This window comes from Protopterus annectens, chromosome 14.part0 (genome assembly GCF_019279795.1).
Source record: "Protopterus annectens isolate FY-2018-M chromosome 14.part0, PAN1.0, whole genome shotgun sequence".
Taxonomy (NCBI): domain Eukaryota; kingdom Metazoa; phylum Chordata; order Ceratodontiformes; family Protopteridae; genus Protopterus; species Protopterus annectens.
In genome coordinates, this window is record NC_056748.1 from 23,952,684 (window position 1) to 23,969,967 (window position 17,284).

Genomic DNA, 17,284 nt, shown 5'->3' on the forward strand with positions numbered 1-17,284 from the left:
CTCATTACGCTTAAAATAACTAAAAAAAATTATAGCATGTAAAGAAAACCACGTGCCACAAAAGTAGTATGATTTAAGAAAAAAATCTTTACTTACAGTTAACTTTCTCCCTCCTCTTCTCCTCCCCAAAGCACTCTTCTGAACATTAATGATATGAAGTGGGGCATATGCTTTAGAGTCCTCCAAAAGTCCAACAAATTCTGAAAAAGTCCAATAGTTCCAGATTTTCTCATTCTGTCATATTTCACAAATATAATTATTGCACTGTAATCCCATATTAAGTTACTGGTTTTATTACTGTTCATCTGCAAAATCCTGTCTCTGCTTCATTTCCAATGGACACTCAATTCTTTAAGTCAACTCCTCAGCTCCCTTCCTTCTCTCCAACATTTGTCATTGAAAATTTTGAAAAGGTTTCACAGGTACAGTCCCTCTGTGGTCTTTATTACCAGAAGAACAAAAAACAGAATCTCCTCCTGTTTCACAGCTTGCTTTTTGTTGAACAAACATTTGTATTTCCTCCTCAGCATGTACTTCATCAAAAAATGGTTTTATTCCTCCAGGGAAGAATACCTTGAAGACATCCGGGTACAGCAGTTTGAATATCACACCTGCATCTCGACATTCCCTGAATAGTGGAATAAATTTGCTCCTCTTCTGTCTGGTGTACAATGAGTAATCATTCTCCAAAAAACACTCTACTGTCTCCCACTTTTAGTAATTTGTCCTTCTGCCACAGTTTTGTCATAATCAACTGCTTCTGCTGGTAGGATTGCATCTTTACTATTAAAGGTCTAGGTTGCTTTCTTTTAGTTAGGTTTCTAGCATACACACAATGTGCCCTTTCAACTAACAGCTCCTGCTATGGAATACCAGTCCAGTTGCTTATTTGTGCATTCATAAAATTAATGCAGTCTGTTCCTTCCAGCTTCTCTAGTATAGCTGAAAATATCAGGTTTTCCCTATGTGCTCTGTCCTCAAATGCTATTATTTTTTAAAACATCTTCCTGAGCAGTCTCATATTCAGCCAGCCTTTTCTTCATTTTGACCTCTAATGTTTGCAGCTTTATCATCTCATCTGAATATCTGTTTAAAGCTTCTTCCATTTTCCAGCCTTTATTTGTTTGTGTTGATATATTCCATCTGTGTTTTGCTTATTTTAACCAGGTCTGCATGCAGTTGTCTTATATCTTCCTGCAAGTTATTGGGAGTCATGTCTGAAGGCTGCATTGCTTTTTGTTGAACAGCTGCAAAACGTTCCCCAGGCAGTGTTTCTTCCTCACTTTTTGCAGCTGATTTTTTTCCAGGTCTTTGTATTTCTTTATTCCTAGCATCCAGGCAGTGTACTTACTAGCCAGTTACTGAAATTTACCCATAAACACAAGTCTACTGTCCTTCTCTGCTGAGTTTCTGTTTTCACAATTGGGGAGCTAGAAATAAGCTGTTACTCAATGTGCAGCCATCTTGAAAGTCAAATTTAACATCTATTTGACATTTTACAAGGCTAATCCATTTGGTCTGCCTCTTATGCTGGCGATAGGAAACTTGATAGCATACATGCTAATATTAATGAACTAGAATAAGTTTAGGCATCATTCACTGATTTACTCTCTTGTACTGAGATAAGTAACTTTAGTTTGAACAGTAGCAAATGTAAACCTATGCCCTTCGGGAATAATAAAGTCAACTCAATTTCTTGTGTCCAAGATCATAAACTCCAAAATGTCAGTGTGTTCAGACATCTTGGTGTAATAATATTTGTAAAACCATATACTAACAGCATTTATAATTCCATTTATAAAACTGTGGGTTGTATGTTGTGATTCAAGTTTTAAAAACTTATGTCATGATGAATTTATTTATTAGTTTAACCAGGTATAAACGATTGCATTACAGTATCGTATGGACTTATCTCAATATACCTGTATCCAGTTGTTAGTTTGGAATGGGTAGAGAACACATTTACTAATAAGCTGTCTGGCCTTAAAGATTCAAGTATAGTCAGAATTTGTTTTCCTTGAGTCTAAAGGAATTAAAATAAAACCGATTAGTGTGGTGAAATTATTAGCATAGACAAGCTGCTTTCAATTATTACACTTTTGAATGTTTTCTTCTGCTCAAACTCTATAATGATATATTTCAACCTAAGTCATATTATACAAAGGAATATTCAAAGCATAAACTTTTTCATGTGAGGGACTTGAAGAAAAATGAAAATAATTACCAGTAGTTATTATAAGTTATTCTAATGCAAATCTCAGAAAGAAATGGAATCCATTTTTGTATCTGAATGTTTTGGTTTTTGACTGGCAGGTATTTTGTGGTATTAGTTCCTGTATGAATTTTATACTTTAAATATTAAACCCAGATGAGTTATTAGGTCCACCAAATGAGGGAAGGAGGTGTCATAGTGTTTTTTTTTTTTTTTTTTTTTGAAGTTCTCTGAAATTTTCCTGAAAAAGAAAAAAGACTGAAATTTTCTCTATATGATAGACTGAATTTTATAATTATCTGGGCTGGTGCCTCCCTTAATTATCCTGATATAAAGATGGCACACTCTCATGGGGAGATAATTGAAGCAAATTTTATTGAGGCCTCCAAAATGATGACAGAGTATAGAGAATGTTGAAAAATGTTACACCACCTCTACAGCAAATTATACTAGGAATCAGAATGCCTGTTTTCTGTAGGCAACTTAAGCCCTCATTATCAAATCCTGCAGCAGAAGGTAATATAGGTTGCATATAATGAAGAAATAAAGGCATTAATACTCAAGTACTAAAGACAAGGGGCTCTGTCCCCTGCATTACCTTAGTAATGGGTGCTTCAGTTATCTGAATAACTAATAAAATAAAAGTGCTCATCATAAAACATTTTTGGAGTACTTTATTTTGTTTTGAAGTACATTTGTTTGATCCAGGCGTTTACGGTCAGAGTCTCTGCAGACCATAGCTGTCAACCTTCCATCTCTGAAATGAGGAACAGTAGCCCTCATAATGTGGAACAAATTGGAAAATGTGCAAAACATACTAACAGCTTACTAACAACTTCAACTAGGAGGGTCATAGGATGGTTAAAATGTGCTGGTTTTAAATTTAAAAAATATCTTTTAATGAATTAATATGATTCCTTTCAATTTACCATGGATATCAGTTAAAAAATTCCTAACATTGATTGTGTGACAGAGCCTTTCAATGAGAAACCTTGAGGAACATGAACTTTTTAAAGACCCCAGATGAAGTACATTCCTCGTAATGAGGTACACTTGAGAGGTATGCTGCAGACCTGCAGTTTCTTTTTTCTTTGTTTTGACTTTAAAACTAAGTTTGTGACCCCTCACAAAAAGAGTCCAGTGTCACTATGAAGCATAGAGGCAGAAATGCATTAAAGATTGTTACAGAATGTTCTTACTGTATGTACATCAGTACCCTGATTGGAGAGCAAGCATTCTCCAGCAGGGTATTAATGTACAAGCAATGCAATGTAAAAAACGAGTCCACTACTTCATGGCAGCTTACCAAGCCACAGTGAAGCTCGACTGAGAAAAATGGAATGGCAGCCATTATTTTACACTCTCTAAGTGACGCTTTTGCAGTTTAGCGAGTGTAAAATAAAAAGCACGCATGTGTGTGTGCATGTGTGTGTGTGTGTGTGTGTGTGTGTGTGTGTGTGTGTGTGTGTGTGTGTGTGTGTGTGTATGACAGAGAGAGTGTATGCGTGTATGAAAGTAAGAGACAGAGATGATCATGTGTATGTGTGTTCATGTTGCTGTCTGCTTGTGTGAGTGAATGTGTGCATGAAAGCAAAAGTGACTCTGAGTGTGTGTGAGAGAGAGAAAGAGAGAGAGAGAGATAGAGGCTGAGAGCGATCACGTGTGAATGAATGCCTGCATGAAAGCAAAAGTGACTGTGTGTGTGTGTGTGTGTGTGTGTGTGTGTGTGTGTGTGTGTGTGTGTGTGTGTGTGTGTGTGAGAAACACTGAGATACTAAGAGCGATGTGTGATTGAGTGAGTGCATGTATGAAAGCAGAGACGACATGTGTGTGTGTGCGTGTGTGTGTGTGTGTGTGTGTGTGTGTGTGTGTGTGTGTGTGTGTGTGTGTGTGTGAAAGAGAGACTGAGAGAGAGAGTGAGAGCGACTTGTGCATGAAAGCTGTGTACGAGAGAGAATGGGCTGTCTGTAAACTGTTGTGTTTTACTTACTTTTTCTTTTTTTAAGTACTGTATTATTTTTTATATATATTTTTGATGTAAAATGCTTCCTCCAACACCATTAACATATACTACAGAAAGTTTGAAAATTAGGCGGAGGAACTATTTTACATCAAAAATATACAAAAAAAATATATACTACTTTAAAAGAAATAAGCAAGTAAAAACACAACACTTTTACAGCGAGCCCATTCTCTAAACACAATAATGCCCACCTGGGAGGGCATTAATTACACATTAAAACACAGCCTGTCATGCATTATTGCTTACTTATGAGACCTGTAATTGGTTCCTAATCTTTGATGATAATACCAATACTGCACATTGTGTAACCTTGGCAATAAAAACAACCCTGAAACATAGTACAATTTTTGGAATGTATACACAACCAAAGCCAAGTGTTGATGACCTAGAGGAATTCATACATTGCTTCCATGAAAAACGGAAAGGAAAATAATAGCTGTGGACTTGATTGCCACAAACAGACTGGAATAATATTGATTTTACAACATTAATAAGGAAATTATTTAGAATGCTTATATAAGATCAATAATTGTTGTAGACTGTAAACAAACTTACTAAGGAACAGAAAAGAACATTCTGGATATTGTTTGTTTCCCAAGCAGATTGTTACTTCAAGTTTTATCAGCTTTGATGTGTAGTGATCATAGAGTTGTAAAGGAGAAATTACAGCTAGATAATTATGTCAAACTAAAATCTAAACCAGTGCAAAAAAATGAATAACATACTATGTGGAGGCAAAACAGTCACTGTGTAAAGCTAATTGGAATGATGCATTCAGTGAAAAGATGGCAGAAGGAATGTGGCAACTTTTTTTAACACCTTTATTGAATTATCACTTAAGACAATTCTTTATTAATTGCAGTTCTCAACTTCTCCTATGGTTGATAAAAATATGCCTGACCTGTATAAACACTAAAGGGACTAAAAACAAGCCAGTGCATTTCTTTGTGCCGGTCCAAAGCCTGGATAAATGGGAAGGGTTGTGTCAGGAAGGGCATCCGGCGTAAAACCTCTGCCAAATTACTTATGCGGAGAACATTTCATATTTCCATACTGGATCGGTCGAGGCCTGGGTTAACAATGACCGCCACCAGTACTGTTAGCCAACAGGGTGCTGGCGGAAATTGGGCTAGTGTTGGCCGAAAGAGAAGAGGAGGGGGAAGGCATGCCCGAAGGCAGGAAGAGAGAAGGAAGGTTAGGAGTGTAGGTTAGGAGTGTAGTAGTGAGGGTAGGAACTTTGAATGTTGGCAGTATGACTGTTATAGGGGGAGAGCTAACTGATATGATGGAGAGAAGGAAGGTTGATATATTGTGCGTGCAAGAGACCAGATGGAAGGGAAGTAAGGCCAGGTGTATAGGAGGCAGGTTCAAATTGTTCTATCATGGTGTGCATGGCAGGAGAAATGGGGTAGGGGTTATCCTAAAGGAACAGTATGCCAAGAGTGTTTTGGAGGTGAAGAGAGTGTCTGATAGAGTGATGTTTATGAAGCTTGAAATTGATGGTGTAACGATGAATGTTGTTAGTGCATATGCTCCACAAGTTGAGTGTGCGATGGATGAGAAAGAAAAATTTTGGAGTGAGCTGGATGAAGTGGTGGTGAGTGTACTGAAGGTTGAGAGACTAGTGATTGGAGCGGACTTCAATGGGCATGTTGGTGAAGTGAACAGAGGGGATGAGGAAGTGATGGGTAGGTATGGTGTTAAGGAGAGGAATGCAGAAGGTTAGATGACTGTGGATTTTGCGAAAAGGATGGACATGGCTGTGGTGAATACGTATTTTAAGAAGAGGGAGGAGCATAGGGTGATGTACAAGAGTGGAGGAAGATGCACACAGGTGGATTATATTCTATGTAGGAGGGCCATTCTGAAGAAGATTGGAGACTGTAAAGTGGTGACAGGGGAAAGTGTAGTTAAGCAGCATAGAATGGTGGTCTGTAGGATGACGTTGGTGATCAAGAAGAGGAGGAGGAGTGTGAAAGCAGTGCCAAGGATTAAATGGTGGAAGTTAAAGGGTGACTGTGAAGTGGAGTTCAGGGAAGGGTTAAGACAGGCACTGGGAGACAGTGAAGAGTTACCGAATAGCTGGGTAACTACAGCAGAGCTAGTAAGGGAGACTGCTAGAAAGGTGCTTGGTGTGACATCTGGGCAGAGGAAGGAGGACAAGGGGACCTGGTGGTGGAATGAGGAAGTACAGGAGAGTATACAGAGGAAGAGGCTGGCAAAGAAGAAGTGGGATTGTCAAAGAGATGAAGAAAGTAAACATGAGTATAAGGAGATGAGGCGCATGGCAAAGAGAAAGGTGGCAAAGTCTAAGGATAATGCATATGGAGAGTTGTATGAGAGATTGGACACTAAAGAGGGAGAAAAGGACCTGCACCGATTGGCTAGACAGAGGGACAGAGCTGGGAAAGATGTGCAGCAGGTAAGGGTGATAAAGGACAGTGAGGGAAACATACTCACAAGTGAGGAGAGTGTGTTGACTAGATGGAAAGAGTTCTTTGAAGGACTGATGAATGAAGAGAATGAGAGAGAGAGAAGGTTGAATGATGTGGGGATAGTGAATAAGGAAGTGAAACAGATTAGCAATGAGGAAGTAAGGACAGCTATGAAGAGGATGAAGAATGGAAAGGCTGTTGGCCCAGATGACATACCAGTGGAAGCCTGGAGGTGCTTAGGAGAAATGGCAGTGGAATTTTTAACCAGATTGTTTAATGACATTTTGGAAAGTCAGAGGATCCCTGAGGAGTGGAGAAAAAACTGTTTTGGTACCTATCTTTAAGAATAAGGGTGATGTGCAGAGCTGCAGTAACTACAGAGGGATACAATTAATCAGTCACAGCTTGAAGTTATGGGAAAGAGTAGTGGAAGCTAGGTTAAGAAGGGAGGTGATGATTAGTGATCAGCAGTATGGTTTCATGCCAGGAAAGAGCACTACAGATGCATTATTTGCTCTGAGAGTGTTGTTGGAGAAATACAGAGAAGGTCAGAAGGAGTTGCATTGTGTCTTTGTGGACTTAGAGAAAGCATATGACAGAGTGCCTAGAGAGGAGTTATGGTATTGTATGAGGAAGTCGGGAGTGGCAGAGAAGTATGTAAGAGTGGTACGGGATATGTACAAGGGTAGTGTGACATTGGTGAGGACTGCGGTGGGAGTGACAGATGCGTTTAAGGTGGAGGTGGGATTACATCAAGGATCAGCTCTGAGCCCTTTCTTATTTGCAGTGGTGATGGACAGGTTGACAGATGAGATTAGACAGGAGGCCCCATGGACTATGATGTTTGCAGATGACATTGTGATATGTAGTGAGAGTAGAGACCAGGTTGAGGAGACCCTGGAGAGGTGAAGATATGCTTTAGAGAGGAGAGGAATGAAGCTCAGCAGGGCTAAAACAGAATATATGTGTGTAAATGAGAGGAAGGGTAGAGGAATGGTGAGGATGCAGGGAGTAGAGTTGGTAAAGATGGATGAGTTTAAGTACTTGGGATCAACAGTTCAGAGTAATGGTGAGTGTGGAAGAGAGGTGAAGAAGAGAGTACAGGCAGGGTGGAATGGATGGAGAAGAGTGTCAGGAGTGATTTGTGACAGACGGGTACCAATAAGAGTGAAAGGGAAGGTCTACAAGAGGGTAGTGAGACCAGCTATGTTATATGGGTTGGAGACGGTGGCACTGACAAAAAGGCAGGAGTCAGAGCTGGATGTGGCAGAGTTAAAGATGTTAAGATTTGCACTGGGTGTGACTAGGATGGACAGGATTAGGAATCAGTATATTAGAGGGACAGCTCAGGTTGGACAGTTTGGAGACAAAGCAAGAGAGGCAAGATTGCGTTGGTTTGGCCATGTGCTTAGGAGGGATGCTGGGTATATTGGGAAAAGGATGCTAAGGATGGAGCTGCCAGGTAAGAGGAAAAGAGGAAGGCCTAAGATAAGGTTTATGGATGTGGTGAGAGAGGACATGCAATTGGTTGGTGTGAAAGAGCATGATGCAGAGGACAGGAAGAAATGGAAACAGATGATCCACTGTGGCAACCCCTAACGGGAACAGCCAAAAGAAGATGATGAGATGATGATGATGTATCTTGCTATCCATATCCATAAACAAAATCTTTCAGTTTCTCAGTATTTTGATTATCTTGTGTTTATTCTCTTCCCACATATCCTTAGCAGCCATAACATAATAATTTTAACCCAAACCATACTCCTAAATGCATCATTTTATTGTGGCTCCATAAATATGGGCATAGCTGAACCAATTCATGTGTGAGTACATAGTTTATGGCTCTAGCCTTTCTTGTGTCTTCATTAATTTTATATCCCAGAAAAGCTTGACACTGTCTCAGAACATTCCACAGCACTGAGATGTTCTTTACTGGTTTTATCAGGTACAAAATATCATTTACAAATAAAGCCAATTATCTCCTTGAATTTCTGAGTGTCTTATTTTCTTTGCTAATAACTCTAAATATAATGGAAATAACAAAGGGGAAAAGGGACACCTGACCCTGATTCCTGTGCTCAGACACAACTTATCAGAGAGGAACCCTCATACTTTAATATTTGCTTCCAATACCTCGTATATCCTTCTAATTAACCTTATTATTGTATCAAGGAATGCAAATGTTTCCATTGGCATACTCATAAAATGCCAGCTTACTCTGTTGAGTGTATTATTTACATTTTGCTTCCCTTTGGATCATCATTCTATTAATGTTTTCAAATGTTTGCCTCCCCTCCACAAAAGCCACACTGAGCTATATATATCAATCTTGGCATCACCTTTGCCATTATTTTAGCTATTATAGACATAAACACTTTATAATCATGGTTTAAACTTGAAATGGGCCTATATGAAGCTGGATCTGATGAGTCTTTACTGTCTTTAGGTATTACATCCACCACAGCTTTGTTACAGGATGTTGGTGCTTCCCCTCCTTTTAAAATAATGTTAGGCAAAGCCTTCCAGATATTTATCACTTTCTTCCCTCCTAGCTTCCAAACTTCCACAGGAATACCACCTATTCCTGGAGACCTTCCTGCAGAGGGATTATCCATTACCATTTTTATCTCATCTCCTCTTATCTTAACTGTTACTTGTTGAGCTTCCTCTACCTCTAACCTTGGCATCCTTAAGTCTTCCTAAATGTTTCCATTTCTGCTTTTTCTTGGTTTCCATATTCCTCTATATAAAGTTTCATAAAATTTTCCGAATATCTCTAATACATCTACAGGATCTCGGGTTATTTTTCATGTTATAGGCTCCTTAAGTTTGCTAACAACCCTTTCTACTTTCTGTTGCATAAGTCATTGTGCTAGGAGTTTTTGTGCTCTGGAGTTATTATCAAAAAGCAGATGCTAAAAAGCAGTCTTTCTAAACTCATGCACATTATACAAATACTCCCTTATTTTCTCTCCAGAACTCTGCAGTTCCACCTCTTCTTGTTCTGTGAGATTCCCCTTATTCTGCAATACTTAACATTTGTCAACCCCTCTAAATAATTCTTGCTACTTCTTAACCATATCTCTTTTTCTTTTATTTTTACAGTTTTTTTAAACTACACTTTCATTTTATCCCGCACACTAGCTATAACTTCTGAAGATATTTATATCTTCCCTAATAACTCTTGAATAATTTCCACTATCCATTCCTTAATTTTTTCTCCTTTTAACAGGTAGGTATTACCACCTGCTAGTGTCACATTTTTATTTCATTACCCTGTATCTTTATCTTAGTTGTTATTGGCACATAATCTGAAATAGTTATTGGATGTTTGTCAAAGCTTTAAATTAGATGCACATGTTCCTGTGAAATATAATTTCTATTTAGTCTAGCCCAATTATTGTACCTTGGGGAATAATATGTAAATTCACCCCAAGTGCCTACTTCTGAATTCATGTCTTCCATACCAAATATTTTCATATATTATTTCAAATGTCTACTCTCTTTTGTTATATTTTCCCTTCCAGGTCCCTCAGATACTTTCTCATAGTTGCAACTCAAGGTGCAGTCCCCACCTACAAATAATATTCCTTGCTGAAAGCTGATTATTTCTCCCAGAGTTTTCATATGTTCCAAAATAGCAATTTTAGGCAGAATATAAATACATGCCAGCACAATCCACTTCCCTTGCCAGTAGCCCCTTACTATCACAAAGCTACCATTACTATCTTTTTTTTACTCTTCTAGTACTATTGGAGCTCCTCTAGCAATTAGTATAAGTACTCCGCTTTTCCTTTGTCCCTGTTATTCTGCTGAATATCCATCCTGAAATCCTTTCCTTATCAAATTCACATGATCACTTCTTTCTAAATGTGTGTCTTGTTGCAATGCTACTCACACTCTGCATTTCTTAATATAATTCAGTACTCTTACCTTTTTGTTCACACATATGAGGCCATTCCCATTCAAAAATAGTATGCTTAGTAGCCATTATGACAAGAAGTTATTATTCCCACTTATTGTATATGACCACTTTTTTAAATGCTTATTTCCAGCTTTTGTGTTACAGGCGCCCACTAATGTTTGACAGGTTAAGCTTTTATTCAGTTGTTTCTCATCATCTCATTTTCAACCTATATCACATTTTACAAGACTTTTTGATTTAATGAAAACTCTCAAACAAAAAAACAAATGTACTGTGACACCCGTGCACTGGCCCAGCAATCAAGGAACCTCAATCCTCACCACTAATACCAGTGAGGAGCATCCATACAGGAAAAGGATAATAAATACACACACAGTAAATTACAATTTCCCTTAAGAGCACACAGAGATCACAGTCATTCTGGGGCTGGTTTCCCTCTTTCTCTCCATGTCCCCAATAAGACTCCCCACTGGCACAGCTATAGGGTCCAGTCTCAGCCTAGTGGGCAAGCTAAAACCTCCAGCACCCTCTCAGTCCAATGAGTGTTTTGTGTCCCTGTGCAAGTAGCTGACACACACACACACACACACACACACACACACACACACACACTTTGAGATAAAAGTTATATACAACTACACAGACACTCCTGGGGAAGGCTGGCACAGGTTCTCCAGCTGTGCACCTTTTCTACTCAGTCTATACAGTAGAAATCACTGCCACCACCCAACTAATATTTATCAGTTACTCACAGGCCCTTAAAAGGGTGTTCAATTATTACTGTGCAATATTATTATCCAAATGGTAAGTGTGAGCTAATAGTCAGGACTTATTTGGAGTGATTTGGTACAGCATCACTACATACATGCAATGTACTCTTGAGCTTAATTAACTCTACATAAAACATCCACAGTTGAAAGGTTTAAAAATAGTTAATAATAAATAAAAAAAACACAAGACAATACTTCTTACTACACCTTGCTAGTCAAGAGTTCAGGGATCACAGAGAAATACTTAAAATAATACCGCAGAAATGTTCTGACATCACAGAAAAACACTTAGTCTAATCTTCCTAATTCCTTGCTATTTCTAAGAGAAAATACAGTTCTAAATAACTTACATATAGAGCAAAGCAGTGCTGGTGATGTTGGATGTTCTCAAGACAAAAATGCTTTGAGCTCTCTGATTCTCTTTCTTTAAATTGATAACACAGAGCTGCTTCACATGACATAATTCTTCACACTTCTCTAGTGTTCCCAGGCTAACAGAAACTACATTTACATTCTTTACACCCGGTCAGAAGCCAGAGCAATAAAGGACATTTATACATGCAAATTCTAGCGATTAACTCTGGTCTTAAAACAATAGGCAGGATGCCTCCCTCTAGACATATCAGCTCTGAATTTTAACATCAAAGACAGTCATAAAATGTTTGACTTAGCTTTGTTTCAGCAGAGTGCACTGTTGTTACATTTTTGTAGTTCAATATTCAATGCAGTCTTTTCACATTTAAGAAAACAAGCTTGTGGCTTATGTTAATATTTACAAATGACAGAATTATCTACAAAATTCTATCTGGCTAGGCTGGCAGCCTTCACCTATATTCAGACATGCTATCAGAATACCACAATAACCCATTAACTTAAAACAAACACACAAAACTGTGTACATCTTTAGATAATGAAGTTAACCCTCCTGATAGGAAAAATTGTCCTAAATCTGCAGTTTCACACATGGGCATTATTTAACTTAACATTAAGGTTATCCATGCTAATATGCATGTTACAGCCTGTGATTCTACTTATACTAAATGTTCTCCATCGTTGTCTTATCTTCATTCCCAACACAGATGTGAAAAATAGCTTAGATGCTTTCAAAAAATATTAAACTTTAGCCTTAAAAAGTACTCTGGCTCTTATTGCTTGCCCCTATAGTCAGCTTGTCTCCATAGAAACACAAGTACAAAATGTACAGCTGCCCTCATTTCCAAACCTCTCAATATACACTGAGCATTTATTTGCCAAAGAAAACTTTTCATTATATTAAATGTCCCCTTATTTACTTGCTTACACAAAAAATTGTTATTAGATTAGGTCAGGTACCTTACTCCAGACATTTACTTATGCAAAAGTAAGAGAACATATCAACGCTACACATATTAAAATTTGTGCAATTTTACACCCTATCCCTGACCTCAACAACTCAAGATTACAACATATTAAGTTAAATATGCTTTTGTCCAGCCCTTCTACATTTTTTTTTACATTGTAATGCCTACAATTCTTAAAACTAAAAAAGATGAGAAAAAGGCAGTTTGTTAACTTTAGTATCTTTATCATATGCAACAATAACTGAAAATGTGTTTTATACAAATACTAAGAAAAAATTACTTACAGTCACTTTTCTTTTTTTATTCACCTTCCCTTTCTCTCAGTGTCCTTTCAAACAGTAATGACATGAAGTGGGATATATGTGTTTCAGTCCCCCACAAGTTTAACAAACTCAAAAAAGTCCAATCTTTCCACTTAGTCTTGTAAAGCTTATATATCACAAATGTAATTAATGCTCTATAGCCTCACATTTATTAACTAATTTCAATGTTGCTGGACTTCTTCCTGCTCATTTCCATCACCCAACCCCAGGCACCAATTCAAGTCTAAAGTACTCCTGATTCTTCTAGTCAGTTGCTATGATTTTTTCTGTCTCTCAAGCTTTTTCCTTTGAAGCTTGGAATAGGTTTCACTGGCAAAGTCTCTACATCAGCTTTATTATCAGAAGAATGAGAAGCAGAGTCCACTGCTGTTCCATGGCTCATTTTATGTTGAGCAAAATTTTATATTTCCTCCCTAGCCTGTTCTAAAGGGGAATAGGACAAACTCAGAGTCTTATAGAATCATCATTCTACTTTCTTGTTGTAGAAAAGCAATGGAGGATGTTGTTTTGAATAAACTGGAATGGGTGGGACTTGAAACCATATAACAGCATGTACATCTTGAAAAATATCTATAAGTACCTGTAATATGATGTTTTATAATGACCTATAAAATGAAAAATTGTGTTCTGATGTAATTTATGCAGACCAGTATTTAGCCTTTGATGAGGTCAACATAAAACACTGATCAATAAATTTCATCAGTTATTAACGTAACCCTTAGAAGATGGATAGCTACATGGCTTACAAACAGTACAAGTATCATACAACAATTAGACAGGTGAAATTCTAACTTTCATTCAGGTGTCCCAGAGAGCTCTGTCCTGGGTCCATACTTGTTTAGGTTGCATCTTTCTGATTTAGCTTTTTCACCTAAGGTGTTCTGCAGTCTGTATACAGATTTCTTGGAAATGGGGAAAAAATGATTACATTTGTCATAACTAGGGAATGTTTGCAAAAGAACTTGACTAAATTGACAATGAGCACAAGACAATAATATACTAATAAATACATAAAAAACTAAGTATATGAGATTTGTGAGACGTAGATGAATGACGAATATTCAGTACAGCACACAGTCATTGAAACTGTAGATTTATTTCAGGACCTGAGTATATGGATAGATCCCTCCTTAAGTTTTTTTTTCTTCTGATGTTATCATCAAATCAGTTAATGACAGTTGTAAAGTCTAGGAAAGCAGCCATGATGAAATCATTGTTTCTAAGTTACATTAGACCAAAAGTAGTGTAAGTTAATTGGGAAGAATACAGTGAAATATATCAAAGGCATCACTGCATGGGAAAAAGCAAGTTATTATGAAAGATTAAAATAGCTGAACTAGTACAGTGTGTCACATAGGCAATTAAAAGGAGACCTTATTCGGGTATATGGAGCATTTACTGACATTTATCTCAGTTATCTCTAGGAATGCTGAGGATTGTCAAAGAGTAGTAAAAGCAATTAAGCAATCTGTAAAGGAGGGTATACAGGAATTAGAGATGTATGAATTGCTTCTCTGAGAGCATAGCTAACACCTGGCATAGATTACCAAATTATATTAAAGCAAGGATTAGACATTTTAAGAACAACTTGGATGTTTATTATGGAGATGACCGTTTTGGTATATACTGGCAGACTATAAAGGCAAAATTACCAGTGCCTGAAATATTTGTATGTATGGCTGGAGACTCCAGGGCAACATGGACAGCTGAAGTGCAGTTAGAATCAGGTAGTACACCTGTACTATTATTTCTCATTTAATAAGAATGGAATGGCTAGACGGAGTAAACCTTTGTTAATAATATAGTTTGATGGAGAGCAAGTAAGCTTTTTAAAGGTGGCAAATACCACTTAATGGATGGACCACCCTTGTAAATGATGTTGAAGAAATACCAGAACATGATTTAAGGTGAGAAATCATAAGGCTGTGTTCAGGACTTGTGTTCTCCCATTTTTTTATTTTTCTTAATCCCTGTTTTTTTGTTTTTTTTTTTTAATTTGTTTTACTTGGTTAGATTTGTTAGTGAGGAGGAAGCATTACATTGAAGCAGATGCATGGTCAATAAAATTGTTAGGCTCTAGGACCATGTTAATTATATATGACCCCACAAGATAACAAACATTTCAGGAACAGAAGGTAATAAATCTTCAAGCAATTTGTCAGCTAAGCAAACAGATAGAAGAACTGAAGCAGCTTGCAAAAATCAGACAAGTAAGAAAAAAGTCTGATATCTGGAACAGAGATAAAGCTACTCTTACAGCCTTTTCTGTTGCTATACCCTACAGTAATTTTGTCTTAAAAGCATGAATGAAGCTTCTAATCCCTCCTGCTATTATACAGCCCTTCCTAATCCCACCATCATCTTTCATTTTACTAATAGTCTTACCAAAATTAAAAGAGCGTTTAAAAAATAAACCTGACTTAACACTGGAGTGCACTTTATGACGACAGTTACTGATTGCAATGCATGTTTGTTTTTGGAACTTATTTATGCCTCACATTTTGCCTGTATTAAACAAATGTGAAATGTGGTTAACAGCAAGCTTTACTTTTAAATGCCCTCTGTATAACTTACACCTAAAACTGAGTTCACAACCCACTTCAGTACATCATATTGCCGATAGTTCTAGTGCCCTGTAAAATACATACATGGCTTCTTCACTTGTTACAGCATTTGTTGCATGCATTGCCTTCTGTTCTAAGGCTTTTTCCCTGGTCAGTGTACTTATTGTAAATAATTTGATCAGGTCTAAATATTAGAGCTATTGTCTCCCTTTCATTTTTCCTTTTGTTTCTTCAGCTACAAAATCTTCCTATTTGCCATTTTTTGTGAAACAAATATAAACAACAAATACATTCACATACATAGTGCTGAATGAGAAACAAAGGCAAAATTAATGTGAAGAAAAAGGACCAAAATGCAGGGGTATTTTTTAAATATTATTTCACTGAAAAAAAAAGTTAATACAACTTGTTTTGCATCAACATTTTCTGAACTACTTCCCTGCAGAGTACTCTGTCTGGGTGAGTAAATACATGTAACTAAGGAAATTACTTTTTTGAGCTAGGATATAGGATCTGAATTGCCTAGACAGAGCAAGGGCTTGTTAAGTTTAATTCTTATGGCTGCCAAAAAAAAAAATACTAAAATCATATGTCTGCTTATATAATTATACCTAGATCATTAGTGATGCACTTACCTTGTGGCATTCTGCATCAGCTCCCTCATAAATCAATCATAGTCATCAAACCCGTAGGTTTTCTTCTACATATAGCACTCTTTATGAAGCCATTGCGCTTCCGTTCCATTACACTATTCCCTTTGCAGGAGCTCACTGGCTTTATGTTGGCTTGTACGTATTTACATGCAGTCTTATCTGTATTTGCTCTAAATAAGTGCTCACATCAAAGAGTTCAGTAGTTTTAATGAGGGGATGGTTTATACATTACAAAAGAGACGAGTCATCTGGGTTAGTTCTAGCTTATGTTCATATTAGTATCGGTAGCCATAACATAAGGAACATCCATGTTAAGTATAAAGAGATGTACTGAGATTAGTGGAATGTCATCCTATAGGCTTTCATATTTTCTGTTTAAATTAATTTTCTACTCCCATCTTGTGGATTACTTTAACATCATCTAAACAGAGGAATAATAGTGAGTGGGAATCCGGAAAGTTATTTTGAGAAGAGAAAACAACTAGATATATGGATTGCAAGAATATGTAGTTAGACTTTCATGAAGGATGCAAAAATGAAACTATTTTTCATAAATAATGAGCTTATAAAATGGGAAAAGGGGTATACATATGTGAATATAACATGACCTTTTTTCAGGTGTTAAAACTGCAATTAAAATCATGTTGTACTTCTGTCAAGAAGAAGAGTTTGTATTGAAACTCATAAAATATGTTTATACCCCTCTAGATCTATTTACTAATGTTGTATACATGACTGTGTGCGTGTGTGCGTGTGTGCGTGTGTGTGTGTGTGTGTGTGTGTGTGTGTGTGTGTGTGTGTGTGTGTGTGTGTGTGTGTGTGTGTCTATTTCAACAAACTTCTTTAAGGTGGCCTTTCACTTAGACTATGGGCTCGTGTTTTTAACATGTAATAAGTGGGTCACTCTTCATAAACCACAAAACTGCCATGGTGTACATGCACAAAAAAAATCTCATCCATCTTAAGGACAGAAATGAATAAGAGAAGTTACTTTTATTAATTGCCAAAGTTATTGTTCTGTATTCCATTTATTTAGCAC

General features: G+C 37.2%; 1 long non-coding RNA gene across 1 annotated transcript in view; it reads right to left on the reverse strand.

Annotated features, from left to right (window-relative positions):
- LOC122788618 overlaps positions 1–16,555 on the reverse strand; it is a 274,451-nt gene extending 257,896 nt beyond the window's left edge. Inside the window, exon 1 of the long non-coding RNA XR_006362726.1 lies at positions 16,228–16,555. This is a non-coding gene — a long non-coding RNA (uncharacterized LOC122788618). The remainder of the gene's footprint in view (positions 1–16,227) is intronic.
- Between the last annotated feature and the right edge of the window lie 729 nt (positions 16,556–17,284).